This window comes from Chlorocebus sabaeus, chromosome 15, assembly GCF_047675955.1.
Source record: "Chlorocebus sabaeus isolate Y175 chromosome 15, mChlSab1.0.hap1, whole genome shotgun sequence".
NCBI classification, from domain to species: domain Eukaryota; kingdom Metazoa; phylum Chordata; class Mammalia; order Primates; family Cercopithecidae; genus Chlorocebus; species Chlorocebus sabaeus.
This window is the reverse complement of record NC_132918.1, coordinates 75,571,696-75,578,541: the sequence shown is the minus strand read 5'-3', so window position 1 is coordinate 75,578,541 and position 6,846 is coordinate 75,571,696.

Below are 6,846 nucleotides of genomic sequence, written 5' to 3'. Positions count from 1 at the left end.
TTTTGCTGCAGTAAGGCTGGGCAACAAACATTCCAAAATCAGTGACTTAAAACAAGCTAAATAGTATTGTAACCCAGGTTTCTCGACTCAACCAAAGTTCATCAATGCCTATGTAGACATTTTATTTTAATCTCTCTCCTTCAAATTGAAATTTAAATGCCTCAGCTACATTACACGTCTATTTACATATTATATGTATATCCATACATTAAAAAGTAAGGTTTTTTTTGCCTTCCAAGTGCCAGTTTTCACCCCTTTTGGGCAACATTACCCCATTAATAATGCATGATCTAACCTACCTTTGGGGGTTCAGGAAAAAGCTTCTAGAGACCTTAATACTTGGATTGCACCTGGGAGGTAGCAGGATTTTTCCAAACAAACGAGGGGGAAGTGCACTCTAACCATTAGGAACAGCAGTGGTACCAATGGGTAAAAGAACCGTCTGTACTTTGGAAACTGCCAGGGTGGTTGGAATGCCAGGCTAAGGTCACGGTGTGGTATGAGAGAAAGCTGGAGAGGTAGGTATATTATGAATCACAGCCATGGTGAGCACCTCACCATAAAAATCAACATTTCCCAGATTTTTCTCAGCCTTTTTTCCCCGCTTATATTCTAGGCATAGAAACAACTTTGCTTCTGAGGACAACTGTATCTTACTTCAGCCTTCAAAATACTCCCACAATTGAAGGGGAGGGCTCCTTGCAGCAACAAGGCTAGCAACTGGGGTGTGAAAACTGCTATTCTCCTTCTGAATGGGTCAGCTGGGAAATCAAGGGAAATGAATCATTGAAAACAGCTGTGTGGGTTGACCATAGCTTGGCAGTTGGCCATTGTTTGCCAGTAAAAGTAGCAGCAGAAATTAACCTGTATTGAATGCTACCCGTACATTTGACTCAACCAATTTCTTAGAAGCGAATTTAAAGATTCTTCCCAAATTTACTATGAACAAAAAAGCCTGTACCACAGAAAGAAATATTTGGATTGCCTATCAGTTTGAAGTATTTATGTCAACTCTTGTATGTTCCACTTTGGCAGCTTTAGCAAGTAAAAACAAAACAAAATAAAAATGATGCCATGAAGTAAAACACACATTCTCTTTTGCCAAATTGTTAGTATGTTCCTAATTTCTAAACCAAAAATTTGGTCACTATGATGTGACTAACATGAACCTCCCTAGGAATGGAAAGTAAGTGAATTTGAAACTAGGACTTTTTAAAAAAAATGTGAACATAAAATCACCAAATTTTAGGCCAATTTTGGACTTAGTAAAAACAACCATGTTGTGAAATACTAAAATAATTCCCTGACTTACAACTAATTAGTTTACTTCAGATTTCACTGAGACATTTTGACCTCAACAAACAGCAAAAATCTTCTTTCAACAGAATATTTGCAAAATTAAATTCCAGAACCCATCTTTAAGTTTGGCTCCCATAACCTAATGTGCGTTAGATATGTGATATGCTCAAGTTGTCCATATTTTTGCCACATGTGGAGAAACAGGAAGCCCAGAACAGTCAAATGCAGGCCCTTATGCAGACATAATGTAATTGTGTTCAGACAGGATATTCATTCTTCTGGGTTTTATTAGGTGCACTCTGATTAATTAAAGAATGACAGACGTCATTGCTGAATTCTTTGTCCTTCAAGTTAAGGCATCATTTTCAGGGCAAGATACCATCTTAATGAAAATGATCGATTATTACCATGTTAAACAGAGACAAATAATAAAAACCAAGTTAAACAGGAAGAAATGAGCCTAGCTATAAATCACAGGTGAAACTAAGCCCAACCTAATTTGCAATGCAGAAGTTTCTCTGTTTCAGGTGTTCTACTCTGGTAGTGGCTCCGGCTTTCCCATTATAGGCACCCTCTCCACCACCACCAGCCTTCTTATGGTGTCAGCACTGGAGCTTTCTTCTCTTGAATATCAGTGTTCTCTGACACTGAGAACCTTCCATTCAGCCGGAGGTCAGGTAACTTTGTCTTCCTCAGCTTACTGGAGACACTGAATGCATGGAAGATATTTTTAAAAGAGAACACAGAATCACGGGACTTGAGAGGTAGGCTGATTTATATCCCTGTTCTTTCCCTCAGGAGAGATGAAGTCACATAGTGACTGCGTTGAATAAAGAATAACTTCAATACCTACTGAATTCTGAAAATTAAGAGATCTGCTCTGTATAGTACCATTTTTTCATGTAGGATTTCTTTTTTCTTGGCTCATTTGTATCAAGAGCAGAGATGAATTATGAAGAAGCTAATGATGCGTTTTTAAACTTTAAGACACTTCCAAAGCCAGGGAAAGAGCTGTAGCTATGTCTTCACAGTCATAGCTTTGTAAAATTTTTGAAGTGCTATCTTTTAACTACAGGTGAATCACTTTCTCTTTCTACTCTGACACCCCTCCATTATATTGTCCCTCATATCAAGTGTCCTCAGAGTAGCCACAGAGATTTTCTGGTTTCAGCTAAGACGAAGTTTGGTAAAGCATCGATATAGTTGCTGAACATAGTTGTACATATTTATTGCTAGTTGTCCATTTTAAGAATGACTTTAGAAATCCTTCCCCCAGTTGAACCATGGGATACAGCCCAACTAATGCTTCCATGGAATAATCACGGAAGACTTGGGAAGGACCTTGAACCACAGGCACTCAGATAAAATATATACATACTGCTGCCCCACAGAAACTGAGATAATTAATGTTTGTTGTCTTGAGGAGCTAAGTTTTAGAGTAGTTTGTTATATGCCAACATATAGTTAATATATTGGGGAAGAGAAACAATAATTTAATCATCTTGTTAAATTCTTCCTCTCAGAAAATATGAAAGCTGTAATATCTTGCATAACACAATATCATTTTATAATAAGGTTGAAAGTCCATTTCCTTATTTCTTTTTATGTTCCACTAAGTGGTTCTAGGGATACTCATGAGTTCACGTAATTTTCACAATGGTTGTCCTTAGTGTTTGAGAAACAATTTATAATATAAAATAATTCATATTAATATTATTCTAAAATCTGTATGTAGGTAAGTTTAGGTGAAACATATATGAAATATGTAAGCTTTATTTATTGAAATTTAGACAGATATTAAAAGCTAAAATTATGGATAATTTTATTTTAAAAAACTGTCTTAAAATATTCAGTTACATTTTCAATATAATGTTTAAAATTCAGCTTTAAATAAATTTCAGTGTCAAATATTGATATTCACTAATTATAGTTGCCTTTTACTTCTTAACTTATGTAAATTCAAGTATTTTGGAATAAAATATTTTAAGTATATGTCAAATAATTTTATTTTAAAATATTTTACATTAATTTTAATTTACTTTTTTGATTTAAAAATACTAAATTTGTTTAATATTACATATATTTTAATTTCTGGTCCCTTAGATGATCACAACAAAATTATGTCAAAGATTATTTACATGGAGATTTTTCTGAAATGAAAAAATATAATACATTTTATAAAATAAACACATAAAAAGTTATTAATAATGTATCTCTCTGTTTGTCGTTAAACATGGCTGGCCACAAAACATTAGAAATACATATTGATAATGAAATTTAATAATGTTTGATATTGTGTGTCATATAAAAGCTATAACTTTATACATAATTTTCAAGTTTGTCATTATGAAGATGTATTTCAGGAAGATGTAATATATTTTAATTAACAGCTTATTATTTTAATTTATAATTTTAAAATATTAACATTAATGGTATGTGGTCCCCATTAGTATTCTTGCCCACACACTTACAGATATTAGAGGCAGGTGTGCCTTTCTTGACAATTCCATTGTAAAGTTTCAACATCACTCACACCCTCTGTATCATCTTCCTCTTCCCAGATTTACTTTTCTTTAAAGTTCTTATCAATATTTGACAAGATATATGTTTTTGCCTTCTAATTTACTGCCTTATTTTCTTTACTGAAATGTAAGCTTAATAACATAGCAGAGATTTTTGGACTTTTCATTCACTGCTATACTCTCAGGGCCTAAAACAACATACGGCGCACGCTTGAAAACAAAACATGGCACATGCTTTGTATGCTTAATACATTCATTTATTCATTCATTCTTCAATCAAAAAAATGTTTATTAAGTACCTTCTATGCTCCAAACACTGTTGAAATCTATTAATTGGTACTTAAAAAGTAAAGCTAGAAAAAGGAAATGAGACTATTCTTAATTGGAGAAAGAAATTAATGAGGTGATCTCACCCCATATCTATGCAGGTTTTTTAAAGGCTTGTAGAAGAGTACAAGCCACCAACCACTCCCACCTCCCACCAGGGGATTCCATTCAACCACTGCTATCAACCCACAAATCACATTATTTCTTTGTCAGCCATTCTAGAATACAAGAAGTGACTCACAAATTCTTTAATCCCTGCTGGCAGCAAGGTTGTCTCCGGGTCTACATATTTAGATGTTGCCTCAGGAATCATCCTAGAATAAATTTGGATGTGAATCAGTGTTAAAAAGTGTGTCTCATTGTGTCAGAACTACAAAGGCTTTTATGGTTTTAAAATCTTTTTTCCCTACAAAGGGATTTTGCACACATGCAACAGACATCAAAGGCTATTTGTAATTAAGCAAGGTCTTGAAAGGCTACTAATGTACTTTAATCTATTGGAATAAAAACTGAACTGGGCTCTGAAGCTAAGTACAGTATTATTCATCATTACCTCTTTTTACAAGCAGTGCTGTCTTTGTAAACAACAAACATAAACTAGGAATCTGAGTTCTACTTTCTGCTCTGCAATTATTAGCCATGTGACTTCAGGAAAGTTACTAGAGATTATGTATGCAAATGACTGGCTCTATCAGTGGTAGAGAATGTTCATGAACCTTCAAAACTGAAATAAAATCTTCACAATTGAATCTACATACAATGTATACTGAATGTATAATATACTCAATATATTTATAATTCAATATATCTATAATTTATATTCAATATATGTGTTATACTTGTATACTATTTTATAGGATTTTTATGCAGGGATAGGAAAGAGAAAATATATAAAGAAAGCAATATCTGTTCAAAATATAAAATTCGATTGTTTAATCCACATGGATTAACAGCAAATCAAATAAATGAGAGGAAAAATCCAATCTAATTCTGAATTTAATTGGCCATTCAGTTTCGTCAAATATCAGTTGACCCCACGTAGGGAAACATAGGAGACCATCTGCTAGGAGGTCTGTCAGATTCCCTGCTTGCCAGTAAGTGCAGGCAACCGTCTCTGCCTAAGGATGGAAATATGTACAAAGAAGGAATCTGAGAGTGTGGTGGTTAATTCAAGGCCCAGATGGATATGCAAGAGTTTTCAACTCATATTGCTTCTAACAGCAAGAAACAAAAAAATAGACTAAATACCTATCAATAAAATGTGATACTTCCACATAGGGTGGTCACTAAGAATAATATGGTAGAAATGAATGGGCTGACATGGAAAGATGCTTATGACATGTTAAATGAAAAATTGAAATTTGACTGGACATGGTGGCTCATTCCAGTAATCCTGAGAAAAGAGAGACAGACCCTCTCATATTGTTTTATACTCAGGAAAGAAAAGAAAAGAAAAGGGAAACAAAAGGCAGGTAGCCCGGTGCCTAGGAACCAGACCCCAAACCAAGGAACCAAACCTGAAACCAGGACTGGGCCAGACTGACCTAAACCTGGTAGTTAAAGATCGACCCCTGACCTAACTGGTTATGTTATCTATAGATTCCAGATATTGTACAGAAAGGACATTGTGAAACTTCCCGGTCTGTTCTGTTTCACTCTGACCACTGGTGCATGCAGCGCCTGTCACGTACCCCCTACTTGCTCAATTGACCACGACCCTCTCACACAAACCCCTTTAGATTTGTGAGCCCTTAACAAGGACAGGAATTGCTCACTCGGGGAGCTCCTCTCTTGAGACAGGAGTCTTGCCGACATTCCCAACCGAATAAACACCTTCCTTCTTTAACTCAGTGTCTGAGGAGTTTTGTCTGTGGTTCATCCTGCTACAATCCCAGCACTTTGGGAGGCCAAGTTGCGTGAATCATGAGGTCAGTAGTTCCAGATTGGCCTGGCCAACATGGTGAAACCCCATCTCTACTAAAAACACAAAAATTAGTTGGGCATGGCGGTGCACGCCTGTAGTCCCAGCTAGTCGGGAGGCTGAGGCAGAAGAATCGCTTGAACCCAAGAGACAGAGGTTGCAGTGAGCCAAGATTGTGCCACTGCACTGCAGCCTGGGCAACAGAGCAAGACTCTATCTAAAAAATAAAAATAAAAAATAAAAATATACAGGGATATAGTTGGCATGATCCTATTTGTATAGGAAAAAAGCATGATATGTTAATGTGCTACAGGAAAGGGGTCCCGATCTAGACTCTAAGAGAGACTTCTTGGATTTCACACAAGTAAGAATTCAGGGCGAGTCTGCAGTACAAAGTGAAAGCAAGCTTATTTAAAAAGTAAAGGAATAAAAGAATGGCCTCTCCATAGACAGAGCAGCCCAGAGGGCTGCTGGTTGCCCATTTTTATGGTTGTTTCCTGATGGTACCTTCCTGACACTGCCATGGCATTCGTAAACTGTCATGGTGCAGTGGGAGTGTAGCAGTGAGAACGACCAGAGGTCACTCTCGTCACCATGTTGGTTTTGGCAGGTTTTGGCTGGCTCCTTTACTGCAACCTGTTTTATCAGCAGGTCTTTATGACCTGTATTTTGTGCTGATCTACTATCTCATCCTGTGACTTAGAATGACTTAATTGTCTGGGAATGCAGCCCAGTGGGTTTCTGCCTCATTTTACCCAGCTCTTATTTAGGATGGAG